We start from the raw sequence: 14,205 nt of genomic DNA on the forward strand, positions 1-14,205 counted from the left end.
AGTAGCATCTTCCCTTGTTTTCTCTATTGTTTTCTGAGCTTCAGCTCAGATGAGCAAAACTAGATAATCATGGAGTCCTAGAATGGCCTGGGTTGGAAATGACCTTAAATATCACCTCGTTGCAAACCCCGTGCCACAGGCAGGGACACCTTCCACTGCACCAGGTTGCTCAGAGCTCCATCCAACCTGGCCTTGAACACTTCCAAAGATGGGGCACCCACTATTTCTTTGGGCAATGTGTTCCAGTGCCTCACCACTCTCACAGTACAGAATTATTCCTAATGTCTAATCTAAATCCACTCTCTTTTAGTTTGAGGTCATTCCTTCTTGCCCTGTCATCACATGCCCTTGTACAAAGTCTCTCTCCATCTTTCTTGTAGGCTCCCTTCAGGTACTGGAAGGCCACAGTTAGGTCACCCCAAAGCCTTCTCTTTTCCTGGCTGAACAATTCCAATTCTCTCAGACTTTCATTAATAGGAGAGGTGTTCCATCCCTGAAATCGTCTTGGTGGCCTTCTCTGGACTTGCTGCAGCAGGTCCATGTCCTTCCTGTGCTGGGACCCCAGAGCTGGATGCAGCACTGCAGGTGGGGTCTCACCAGAGCAGAGCAGAGGGGCAGAATCCCGTCCCTTGCCCTGCTGCCCACGCTGCTCTGGATGCAGCCCAGGACACACTTGGCTCTCTGGGCTGCCAGTGCCCATGGCTGGGTCATGTCCAGCCTCTCACCCAGCAGCACCCCCAAGTCCTTCTGGGCAGGGCTGCTCTCCATCTGTTCATCCCCAGCCTGTGCTGATACCAGGGGTTGCCCCAACCCAGGCACAGCACCTTGCACTTGCTCTTGTTAAACCTTATGAGATCTCCCCTGAGATTCGCTTCTTGAGTTTGTCCAGGTCCCTCTGGATGGCATCCCATCCTTCAGGTGCTTTAACAGCAGCACTCAGCTGTTAATTGTTAATAACACACATCTGTGGATTGGCTGAGGGTGCACTTGAACCCGTCATCTCTGTCATTAATGAAGATATTAAATAACACTGGTCCCAATACAGACCCTTGAGAGACACCACTTGTCGCTGATGTCCACTGTGACTCTGAGCTGTTGAATGCAGAGTGTAAGACAGCAGTGGACAGCCTAAATCATACAGCCTCAGTTACACTCTGGAGATGGAACGGAACAAGTTCATCTCAATGAAAAAGAAGATGAAGTGAAGGTATAACTTTCTCGTAGTCACTGGTGCAGGAGGTTGTCCCACGACTTCCACCTGAAGAAGATGAGAAAGAGGAAATAATCTATATTACAGAACTGTTTCAGTTAATTTCCCAGTTAAGCTCTTCTTTTTTTTTTTTTCTCCAAGGTCTTTATGAGAAGACTCCTTTACAAAAGCCTACAGTTGTGTTAAGCAGATCACATGTTTCAGAATAACCAAGCCTAACCTTCTCCACCGTTGCTTGAGTCCCCTGATGCTGGTAAGCAGACCCCTGGTGTGTGGAATGACAGAGCCCTGCACAGAGGCACATGGGGCACTGAAAAATTTATCTCCTCTTCTAAGAAGCTGCCACACCAGAGGTTTGATGTATTATGTAGGGATGCACAAGCCCTCCCACCAGTCAGTGACTGCTCCAGCCCCATCAGAAGGACTGATAACCCCATCACCCCTGCAGTGCAGAGCCTGCTCAGACACTAATTCCCAAGGGCTGGGCCACAACACTGAACTTTTATATGAAGAAGGAACCTGAAGTGCTGTGGACTGTAAAATACAGTGAGGCTGTTCTGGGAGAGGATTGGTGACACATCTACCTGGTATAGCTGTGGGTCTCAGGCAGTGAAGGAGAACACAGATGGTAGCTGCTCTGCATAAAGGTGACCAAGTTTAGCAGAGAAGACATGATGCCATGTCTCAAATACTGCTTTTTAGGAGCACACCTCTGTGTGGATCCAGGGAAAGAGAGTTCATGATGATCTGCATTTCAACAGGATATGGGGAAATTAAGAGTATCTGTCCTGACATTTCCAGAAACCAGGAAGAACGAGAGGGCACAGTCTCAAGCTGCGTCAAGGGAAATATAGGTTGGATACTAGGAAAAAGTTTTTTACAGAAAGGGTGATAAAGTGCTGAAATGGACTGCCTGGGGAGGTGGTGGAATCACCATCCCTGGATGTGTTTAAAAAAAGACTGGATATGGCACTCGATGCCATGATCTAGTTGAGGTACTAGGGCATGGGTTGGACTCGATGATCTTGAACGTCTCTTCCAACCCAGACATTCTGTGAATTCTGTGAAAAGAAATCCTAACAGCTGTAGGTGTTCAGTGAAGGCATAAAGCCCTTAAACACCGCGAGTCAGTCCGGGTGCATCCCTCTCTGGATGCTGAACCATAATCCCTAAGTGCCCAGCACTTGCAGAGGCTTAATCCTTTTCAACAATGGGATGAGCTGGAGGCTATATCCTTTCAAGATTTACATAACACCCCAGCACACGTCTTTTGGGAGGATAAGAGCTGCTTGGTATGTCCTGCATTCACATTTGTACAGCCATTCAGTTTACATCCATGTCTCTCTCCCCAGTGAGAAAGCCCAAGCTGATGACATTGCCCTCGACCCACCACCATGCTGGTTATGGGCTTCCCAGCTGGCTCAGCCCAGCAGAAAGCATTTCTGCATCCCGTATCCTGGGTGCAGCCCTTGCCCTGTCACACAATGCAACTTGTTGGCAACCCCCCCCCCAACCACACACAGGTTCTGTGTCCTCTGAAGATACAGCAGCAGAAACGTGTAAGAAGATGAGGACTGGGGCAGTTGTGTGGGGAAGGACAATGGCTAACTGGTATCTCGTGAAAAGCGAGCCACAGCATCCTGGTGTGAGCCAGGCACACAATGTTATTAACCTTGCCTCACCCTTTTGGTCTTTCTATTTGCAATTCTTGTGCTGTATCCTTACCTTAAGGGTGATCACCACAGAGCTCCACAGTTCTGCTCCATTGCTACAGGACTACAATAAGCTGTGTTTCAGTTGGGTCAGTTGGATACTGCATCCACTGGAATGAAATTTGCTTTCAAACAAAACTGTTTTCTGGTGAACTTTGTAGTTCTTTTGAAAGGGAGAAGCAATCCTGACATCAGCCTTCCTCGCTTTAATTACTCTGAGTGTTTTCTTCATGCCAGCAATCTCCCATGGATGCAACAATCAATTGTCAGGACAAGGATAGGTGAGCAACTAACGCATCTGAACCGAAAAGGGAAAAAAGGTATGAAACAGAGATAAAAAACTACAGTGAAATTTAGCCCAGTCTTTAGTTTTCAGCTGGTATCCTTGCATTTTCCTTTTCCCATCAGCTGTGTTTCCTTGCTTTTCTTTTGCAAGCCCTATAGCAGCTTCACCTGCAAACTGGCAGTTCCACAGCGTTCCCTTGGCTCTTGTTCAGCAGCACAAGGCACTTGTGTCTAGCTGCAAAGACTTTCTGTTATTTTGCCGGGGACACATTTCAACATTATTAACTGTGGTGTTTTCAACATAAGGTTTAGCCTCATGATGCTTTTACAAACCTACAGTAGCAACCCTGTAAAGTCCACACACACATGGATCATCCCCTAACCCCCTACTTGGGGAACAGGATTGTAACAAGGAACTGAGGAAGAAACTTGGGAATATAACAACATACAAGCCAGACTGGACATTATTGAAGTCTGTCCCAAAAATATAATTATCTTGCCTTGTCCATTTCTTTCTATAATGTGCATATAATATTATCCATTGCATCACAATGTACAAAAATCTGTAAGAATTACAGATTAAGGAGTGGCTTGTTGTCTTTCTCTGCCTGCTTTAGTTACTGTTTAAGCAATTACTTCTGCCTCTGAGAATGGTGCTGAAAATACAAATCTGGCACTTGCATGATAAATACATGATACTGCAATGATGAAAGTCCCCTAGATCTGTCACCAGAGCCATTGCATAAAACTCATTCAACCAACAGAGGAGGAGTGCAGGCACACCTTAACAGCTAGCCTTGGCCACTTATTGTGTTTATGCAAACCTGGGGGACACATACAGGGTTATACAGAGCTCAGCACAGAAACAGCCAGGAAACGAGAACAAACATGAATATACAATGGGTTTGTTTATCATTTTAAAATGCTGCCATAGAAAAAGGCACCCAAAAGAAGACAGGTATTATTTGTCCCCAGCATTCCCCTCTGCCAAAGAAAAGGGGAGTGTTGGCTGACAAACAATCTTTCAGATTTCGATTTTGACTTTTTTTTTGGGGGGGGGGGGAGAGGGCAAGGCAGGTAAGCAAACCAAAACACAAATAAATACAAATTTGTATTTATTTGTGTATGTATTTTTGTGTTCCATAATACTTTCCATTAACCTTAAAATTAGAACAACAAAAAAACCAAAGAACCCACTGATAAAATAAGAGCTGCTGGGATTACTAGGAAGAATTTTGTGACAGGCAGCTTCCTGCTAATAGCCCCTTACACACAATGTTGTGGAAGAGAGAGAGGTGAAAAAACACTGCTATAAGCACTAAGGCCATTTAATCCTTAACATGGGAATGTATTTCTGCTCTTTTTCCCTCCCTAGATTCATTTTATGTTCCCATCAGAAGGTTAATTGTGTTAACAGGAGTTACAGCCACAGGGGAAACATGTGATTGAATGCTGAGTGCAGTTTTAGCTGATAACCTCCGAGTGAGTGAAAGGGCACAAAAAGGGGGTGATCTCCTCTAAAGGGGTTGTCAGTCATTCAGGAAAAAGTGCAGCTGTGGGAGAAACAGCCTTATCTCCCAGGACACGAAGAAGAGAAGCTATCAAAATAATCACAAAGCTACACTCATCCCAGGCTCTGTGTCTGTGCCTGCGGCTCTGACACTGGAGTTAAATGAGAACAACTGGCTTTTTCATGTATATGAACAAGCAGACCCTGACTTGATGCACATTCTTGGAGACTGATTAGATTCCATGAATATGTAGAATTAACAACAGACCACAACTAATGATACCTCCAAAAAGGTGGCATGAAATCTTGACATCTTTTAGCTTAATAGCACAACTCCTGTTGGCTGGATTGAGGATATGACTGCATGCCAAAGTTTTAGGTAAGACTATCTGTGGAATCTTTCACACACATTTACACTTAATCAAAAAGGCCCATAAGAGGGTCTTCACAAAAAACAAGGAATTCTCTCTCCTTCATCATTTCAGCCCATGTCTGAAGTCATCCTGCAAAATTGCCTAGGATTTACAGGAAGTAGCTTGGAGAAGAAGGGCTAGCATTTTTGAAGATTAAATGTTTCCATAAGCTGTAGTTGATGAGAGTTGGCATTTGTGGAAATGTTTGCACCCACAGAGACAGGACAAAGGACCAAGGTATATGTCAATGCTAGAATACAAACCGAGAAGTTTGTATCTGATTTCTCAAAGGTGCACTGGAGATTCCAGAAACAGAAAGCCTTCTCCTCCTTTGCACTCCAAGACCACCTTAGAAATGTCCTGTGAGCACTCCAGAAATGGTTTTAGCTGCTGTTACCAGCTGAATTGCTGTTGTCCTTTTCTACCTTGTCAATGGAAGGGATCCTAAATCTCCAGAAACTGGCAGTCACTTCTGTTTAGACTGTGGTTCTGCTGCCTCTATAATTAAGATCCTTTTCTCACATGCAGAGCTAAAAATACAACTGCTTGTCCAGTTACAGCCGTAATACAACAATGCAGTCTTGCAAGAGAGAAATAAGAAGATGGAAAAAAAATGCTTCAATTTTTGTTTAAAATGCCCAAATATAAACCTGGCAATCTTTTCCCCCAAAGCATTTAAGTGCAAAAAAGTTCTGTAATATTAACATCTACAGTGCAACTTGAACAATACAACTAAAAGGCTTATTGACTTGGTAGCAGGGAAAGCCAGTTTGAAATATTTGATCCTATCACCAGCTAAGCAAGTATGTGTAAAGTGTAAAGCCTGCACTTGTTGATTTCTGAGGTAAAAATCAATAAAACTGTCCATAACCTATAACTCTTTGGTTTACCTCTCCATAGAGATCAAAAGAGAGTAATTAGATTTCTGCCTGAGTAGCAGGGGTAGAAAACTGTTTCATTTTGGATCAAAACCTTCCCAGTGGATTACACCTTCTATCCACTGCCTATCAACACTTAACAATTGCTTCTGTATTTGACTTTGACAGAACTACCAGAATGTTACTATCTAATTTTCAGAGTAGTTGATAGAGGGCTTGGATGCTTTATTCTAGTGTCAGATTATAAAATTAATTCTTCTCACTTTGTATTTTACATTTTTACTCTGCATGGTGCTTTGTAAAAGCCAGCCTTGCTAATGTGATAAATAATTAAAACACAAAACTACAATGCCCATCCTACCTCTAATTTACAACAAGCAAAAACCTTTATCTATTATTGATGATCCAGCCTTTGTATCCAGATATCACTCTAAACAAGCAGTTGTCTGCCTTGGATTGTCTTTGCATTTCATATTCAAATGAGTGGACGCTGTTGCATATATTTTCATTTGATGACATTTTAATATCACCAGACGCTATTGCCTGCCTAGGAGATAACTGTTTCAAATACAGCCTTTTCCCTCCTCTAAGCACAGTGATATTAAGAGATGAGCAGGAAGCAGGTCATGCTTTAAAATAACATTTTATAACACTTGTTACTATCATGGTATTCTTGCATTTAAACAGTCCAGGTGTCTCTATAATAATGGTTTTTTTAAAGAGAAATGTCACTCTGAATTTTGATCTTTCTTAACTAAGCAGCTTTTTGAACAGGCTGAGAGCATCAAATATCAAATAACAAATAGCACTCACAACAACTTCATGTCCTAGATAGAGATTAATATGTTGGAAAATATGTGACAGTTGATGTTCCGTATAATGAGCTGTGGTGATGGACAGATGCAATAATTCATGCCTTGATGCAGAGGGCTTTGTCAGATGAAGCCCAGATCACAGATGGCCACCTGCAGCCTTCCAACACCTCCAAGTTTACTCAGAGTAAGCATTTGGGGGCATTTTGCTTATTTATTTGCTTACAAGATCAACAAACCTCCCCATTCTCACAGCTCTGAGCCTTTAGAAAACAAAAACTAATGTCATTTTTAAAAAAGAACTGAAGCTTGCAGTATTTGAACCTGGCCACAATGTATACTTGTACAAAAGTGTTACATAAGGTTTGACCTTACCCTAAGCGTGTGGATTTAGACTGAAACTCCCAGGAGCTGGAACATTTTTCACTGTATCTTGAGCAGGATAAAGCACCCTAACTTCTAAAAAGGAATGTATAACTAATAGTTACATTTTTTTGCTACCCGTGGTTTCTCTGTCCCTGCACAATTCCTGCACACAGAGAGTTGTGTGCAGTCTTGGAGGGCTTTTTTGTGGAACTATGTCCTGACACCAAGAAAATCTTCAAATGGTGGCAGAAGGCTGGAGTTAAGGTGGGTGCATTCTGCCCCTCTTCTCCCAGTGATCACTATAGGGAAATCTATGAAAACTTGTATGGAAACAGACTGGTTGAGTAGAGTCCCACCAGGCTGCAGGACTCCTCTCTCCTCTGTGAAGGGAATTGAGAAGGGTGGTGGAGTCAACCAGCTAGTCCAGAATATGTCTTGGCATGCCCCAAGACCTTCCAGGTCTGAATTATGAAATCTCTTGCTTGATCAAAGCAGTTAAAAAGAGCAAGTGTCACATCAGGGTTCACCTAGACCAGAGCACAAGGCAGAGAGACCCCAAGCTTCAGACCTTAAATCTACATTGCATGACAGGCTGGTATTTTGTTCATGTTCAGAAGCAAAATGGACATTTTCCTCTCCCTGAAAGACAAGTTAGAGCACAGACTCATGCTGATACAGCTATACTACTGCACTTCAGCTGAGTCATATGGCCCTGGCTCAGGCAGATTTGGCACTGTACTCCCCAGTGTGGGATTAATAGATCCAGGACAGCCCCACCATCTCTACTGAAGAAGTTCTTTCCACTGCAAAATTTTGGGGTGTTTCCACAGGGATAGTTTGGATGCATGCTCTCTGCAATGCCTGAAATGGGGACAAATGTCAGTGCTCGCCCCCAAAGGCAGAAAAAGGGTTACACTCTGTGCTTGGTGATAATTGTGCTCAGCATGCCAAGTAACATCACCAAGCAGCAGGGAAGTGCTCTGGGTTTGCAAATTCATACACAAGATGGTACAAATTGCCCCACCTGCTTTGTCCCTGCCCACACTCACATCTGATCTCCAAATCGCAGCAGTTTTCACTGCAGAGACCAGTCAACACAATGTCTGCAGTACATGCCAAAGTGCTGTTCATACACCTGAGCAGTGGGTTCTGGTGGCTTTGAATAGAGATGTGATTGTTTGTAATTTGGCAGTAAATACTGTTAACTTAAACACACACTTTCGAGAGCCTTTTTTTAACCTCAGTGTTGTCAACTGCTTTTCCTCCACTCTTCTCCATTTTAAATCAAATTCAATTCTATCTGTGGTTTTATTTTTCCTTTAGCAAAACATTTATTTATCCAATCTTTATCCTTCATCAGTTTCCATTAAATCCTGACTCTATGCACTGGCATTAAAGAGTCATGCTATATGCTATGCTATTTCTATGCTATATCCATTGAAGAGTTACATAGGTGGAAACAACTTCATGTGCAGGTCCACAGAACAATTTCCAAGTGATAAAGCTGATTTAAGGTAGTCCCACCCTTCATGATGCAATTCACTGGTTTCATCCACTGGAATGACAAAACTACTAAAAGAAATGTGCATTAAATTGCTCCTGTAAAAACAAACAAACAAACAAAAACTACATAGGTCTCAAAAATGATATTTTTAGAGAGTTATTGTATTATCTTAAATATTGTACTGTCAGAATGGCTCAGATGGTTAAACTGAACAAGGAACTCTTCGTCTATGTTCACCACTTAAGAAATCATTACACATTTTGATGCAATGTAAATGTGCCAGAGGGATCCAGTCCTCAACTGCACCCAAACCCCAAGTCTTCATTCTGACCTTTTGAAGGGCATAAAATAGATACTTGAGGATGGGGGAAAGACAAAGTACTTGTCCTCATGACTAGTTTTAAGCAGTAGCTTCCATGTTTTGTTGAATTGGGACCAGTGACTTAATTGTGAAATTATTTGTATTTGAAGACAGTAATTTCATAAGGTAACCTTAGCACCTGAGGAAGACAGCTAGGTTAGAAGTGGCACTATATTAGCAAAAAGCCATTGTTCACCTGACATCTCGAAAGGTGTTTGGGCACTTCGTGTTCTCTCCATTGATTCCAGTTTTGCTGGTGAGAGGACTGTTCTGGTCTTCATCATTGCCCCGTTTTTCCCCTGCCTCATTCTGCTTTCTGCTCTGGGAAGGAGGAAGCTTTCTGTCTTTAATACAGTCATACCAGTCAAGAAGTACTCCCTTGACATAACACGCTGCAACATAACAGACTTGGAAGAGTTAGCAATTGCACCTTGTTCTACGGTGCACCTTGCTCTCCACTCTCCCTTTGGCCAGCGGCTCATTGTGTGATGGGTACACTCTGTTCCTTTTCCATGGGTACCCAGGCTGGTGCAGCTCTCTGTCTGCCTCAGCCTCGCAGGCATAGGAATTGCACACAGCTATTTCCAGGCAGGCAGTGTTCTTAGACCTTTCTCTATAGATGCCAATTAGAAGATTAGCGTCTTTTCTCTCCCCCTCTTTGCTATTAAATAGTCACACAAAAGCTGAGCTGACAAATTGCTCTCTCTATGGTGTGGGACAAAGACAGACAATAGATCAACATCATTTACTATACTCAAATCCTATTAATCACAGATTAATGAGAACATGGCTGGGAGGGGGAGAAATTACCAGAATGTGGGCATATTGTCTTGTTACTCATGTAACATCTGCTGTGGCTTTACCTTTAGTGTCATGTCATCCTTTATCACATTGAAATAATGTTTGTTCCAGAAACATAATTATGATAATGGGTCCTTCCTTTAACAATTACGAAGGTACAGTAGGATTATATTTCTTAGCCACTTGGTTTAAAAAAAATATATCTCTTAACTACTTTCTGAATGCTTCTATTAGTCATTATCTGATTAAGGAAGATGTGTTTATAGGCATTAATAGAAATTTGTTATTCTCTTTATTATTATTAATTATAATTCTATTCATTACTTCTCTGAAAAATCACACGTGCAGAAGTAAAGCTAGGGTTCAGCTTTTCGTTTTTACACTTAGAGAATTATTTCTCTTTTGGCTTTCTCTTAAACTACTGCTAATTTTTCGTTAATTCACATTACAACAGTATTGGACCACGATCTTTGTTTTGAAAAATGTGCACTTTTCTAGGTATCTTCTTAAAATAATTCTATAGCTGAATTGCTTATCAATTTGTTCCCACATTTTCTCTTCTACTGTTGCCATTGGTAAGGAATATTGTTCAGGGCAGCAGCTTAGCATGTATAATTGCCTCAGAGCATTTCACTGCTCAGCCTGGATGGAAATTTAAAGTTTTGGGTTTAACTAATTAGAATTCTTCACAACGATTCCTAATGTTGTTATCCTCAATATGGAACAAGATGCTTCACAGATAAATAGCAAAGCAATTACAGCTATAATCAGCCGGCAAATAAAAAGAGACTGCAGTCTACACGTGTGACGGTGTATTTTAAAAAGTTACTTGGCCCTTGTTCATCACGTCCCGAGTACTTGCTGGTTCCTGCTGGGGAGCCGTGGTGAGCAGGGCAGGGGCCGGCCCGGGATGAGCCGGCACTGAGGCCTTTGCGAGTGTTTCAGCACCGCGGGGCGGGACAGCTCCACCGGGCAGCCGCGGGCTGCGCCGCCGCCTCCGCCCCTGACTCGGACACGGCAGCGGCCCCGCTCCGGCATCGCCATCGCCATCGCCATCGCCATCGCCATCGGCCCAGCCACCCCCGTCCCTCCCCGCCCTGCTCCGCCGCCCTTCCCCGAGTTCCTCTCGCCATCCCACCAAGGCCGGCGGCGCGGGTCCCACTGCCCTGGCTATTCCCCCTCCAGAGGGAAGGAGATGACCAGAGCGCTGGAGAGCGGGGCAGACCCGACGGGTGGGCCCGCCATCCCGCTAGATATACGCGATCTGTATCTTGCAGTGCCGAAATGACTTTTGAATGTGCTTCTTAATTAATCCCGGCGCACCCGGGAACTGCTGGTGCCACCACCGTGCAGGCTGCCCGCTGCAGTGCCCAGCCCACAGGCGCCAGCTTTCCCTGGCAGGTGCCACAGCCCTCACCTGAGCGCCCAGCATCACCTGCAGAGCCGAGGACTATTCGCGGCTGGGTTCACAGCTGCTGTCACAGGGAGCAGGGACACACCTAAGGGGGCCAATGAACATTGTAGTAGCTGCTACATGGTAACCTCCAACCTTCCTTAGGACTTGGGCATGCTGGCACTGCGTTGCACGTAAGTGCCATTGCTCACTTTTGATTCAGAGACCTACGTCCTCTTCTTAAGCTAGGCTTGTTAGCCATGTACTTGGAAAAACAAAAAAGGGATTATGAGCTTCTGTAATGCATTACACCATATTTTACACCCTCATACAACAGTTTATCACATGCACCCAAGACACAGAAAAGCAGACCCAATTCTTTTATCTGTCCAAGGAGTGTCCACACATCCCCTTTCTAAGTGTCCCTCACCATCTGATGAGAGTTAGTTGTATTGGGGCACTCTCCAATCCTTCTGTATGAAAGAAGTCACTGCTCTTGAATTATTAAAATACTCACAGAGAAGAGGGAAGAGAGTGATCAGCTTTGTTGCCTGGTGTCTAAGACAACCAGAGGAAAATCTAACCACCTGTTCCAGTCCCTGCTCCAAGAATGGCTCATACAACTTCATTCAACAGTTGTTCTGTACAGTACCCTACAGCTTGGCTGCCTACAGGAATATTTTACCCAGACTACAAGGAATCTAGCATGAAGCCCCACATTTCTTACCCATCTCTGAGGAAACAAGCTCAGCAGAGTGGCTTGATTCCACCAAAGTGGATGGCATGTGGAAACAGGTGATGCACTGCATCTTCACCAGGCCTCAGTGAAATTAACGGATCTTAGTAAACTGGGAAGTCCTACTTTTTAGCTCTTGGCATGGGGACTTAACTGAAAGCATGCACAGACAGACCTGAATCCTCCCAAATGGCCTGCTGCTCTCTCACCTACATCCTGCATGACGGATCTATTCATTCAATGACCAAATAAGCCCAGTGATAAGGCTGCCAGAGCTTTCTGTATCTGACTAAAGAGAAAGAAAAAAAAAGTGACACCAGTGGTGTTGAATGTGAAATCTGTCTTGAGGATTTCAGCGCACTCTAAGTACATGGTGGCAGATTCAGCCTGCTGTGGAGAGAATCCTGCTGAGGCCACTTTCTGACAGAGCAAAGCTTAGAACAGGTAGCTGCTATGACCTGACAAGATCAGGGTCCATCAATGTATGGGCAAAAAAAAATCTTCGGGTATGTGGGATCCACAAGAGAGCTACCTTCAAAGTAGGGAGACTTTAAGTAGCAGCTGCTCAAAATGGTCTTAAGGATTACATTGGGATTTAGGCACCTTATTTCTGTCCAAATTCTGCGTCCTTTTGTAGCTTTGGTCTGTAAAATGGGGATATATAGCCTTTCCAAGTGACTGTGAGGATAAAAGTATTCATGGTTTTGAGGTAATGGTGCTAAAATTCTGGTAATGGGGATCCAGAGATAGCTGAGGGCTGCTTACTCACACTATGCTTCCTTTCTCAATAACTAATAGCATGTCTAGGCTTTGATGTTGATGAGTAGGCAGAAGAGTGGTCTTGATTAAAAGCATTAATTTACCTCTTGCAGATAACAGATTCATATACACAGGTCTAAATCAGGAGTAACTGCATCAAAATAAACAGCCCTTGGGTAAAACAGGTGTAAAACAGAAGAGAACCAGACCCTGCATCTAGCAGACATATGACAAGGTAAATGGGAAAACACAAGAAAAGTGAATTATTGTTATTATATGTGCACGTTACATTCAGTACCATTAAAATCTAATGCTACGAAAAAAATACCTTTCAAGCTTGCAAAGTATACGCAATAGGGGCTGTCAAGAGCTCATCAGAACCTGTGAATGTTTCCTTTGTATATGTTGCTTTCATTGCAGCATTGATATAAATCAGGAGTAGCTTCATTTGCAGAAAACTGGCAGAAAAAAAAAAAAATAGGTCCTTTAGCTTTAAGGAAATTAACTGAGATCCATTGACTCAAGAAAACGTTTAAAAGTTTTGAATTACATCTTAAATGAACATTTAATTTTATAATTTGTCAACTTAGATAATAACGTTAAGAGATCTATGCTGATACAAACAATTGTGTTAATTACAGTAAAAGCCATCAAATTAAATTCAATTCCTGGAATCAATAGCATTTCTTCAAGTACCATTTCTAATTATGGCCATACCTTCCATTTGGACTTTTATTAATGCATATGTTATATCTGTCACCTTCTTCAGTTGTGAGAAAACTCACTGTATGTTAATTCACACCTGATAACAATCGTTTTTCTGGTATTTACCTTCTAAACCTGATGATAGGATGTGTCAACACCTATACGATTTTTTGTTTTCTTTGAGGACTTTGTGAAAGTTACATTCTTTTTATTTTAAATTTGCTGCTAAATGACAGTTTCCAATTTTAATTATAAAAATGGACAATAAAAATGAAGAGTAAAAGACTACTCTTTTTGATGCAGTCTCTACTGTAACCTCTAGACATGTTGGGAAGTAACAAAATCTGAGCAGATTACACTTCAGATGCTGTTACTTTAGAAATATCTCTTTTCACTTCAAGGGGAAGTTCTCTCATGCTTCCACACCGATAAAGGATGCCAACAGTTATTTAGTCACATTTCCCCCCACCCCTAATAATCTGTTTATATTAAGTTTAGACCAAATACTCTAGAAAATTCCCCATCATACCTGCCCTCCTGTTCATTGCACATTTTCACGCTGTGTATCACAGTCAAAGCATCACCTCCTTCAATATCTTTTCTCATGACAAACTGCCAGGACACACTAAAGACTGATATAAGTACATAATACCTCATGCTAATTTCCAGCACATTTCATCTCCACAGCCTTGCCTCCCTTTACCCACCATGTCACCAATGAACTCCTCCAAAGTGACATAACCTTAATTATATTTTAACT

Source organism: Corvus moneduloides, chromosome 6 (genome assembly GCF_009650955.1).
Source record: "Corvus moneduloides isolate bCorMon1 chromosome 6, bCorMon1.pri, whole genome shotgun sequence".
Taxonomy (NCBI): Eukaryota; Metazoa; Chordata; class Aves; order Passeriformes; family Corvidae; genus Corvus; species Corvus moneduloides.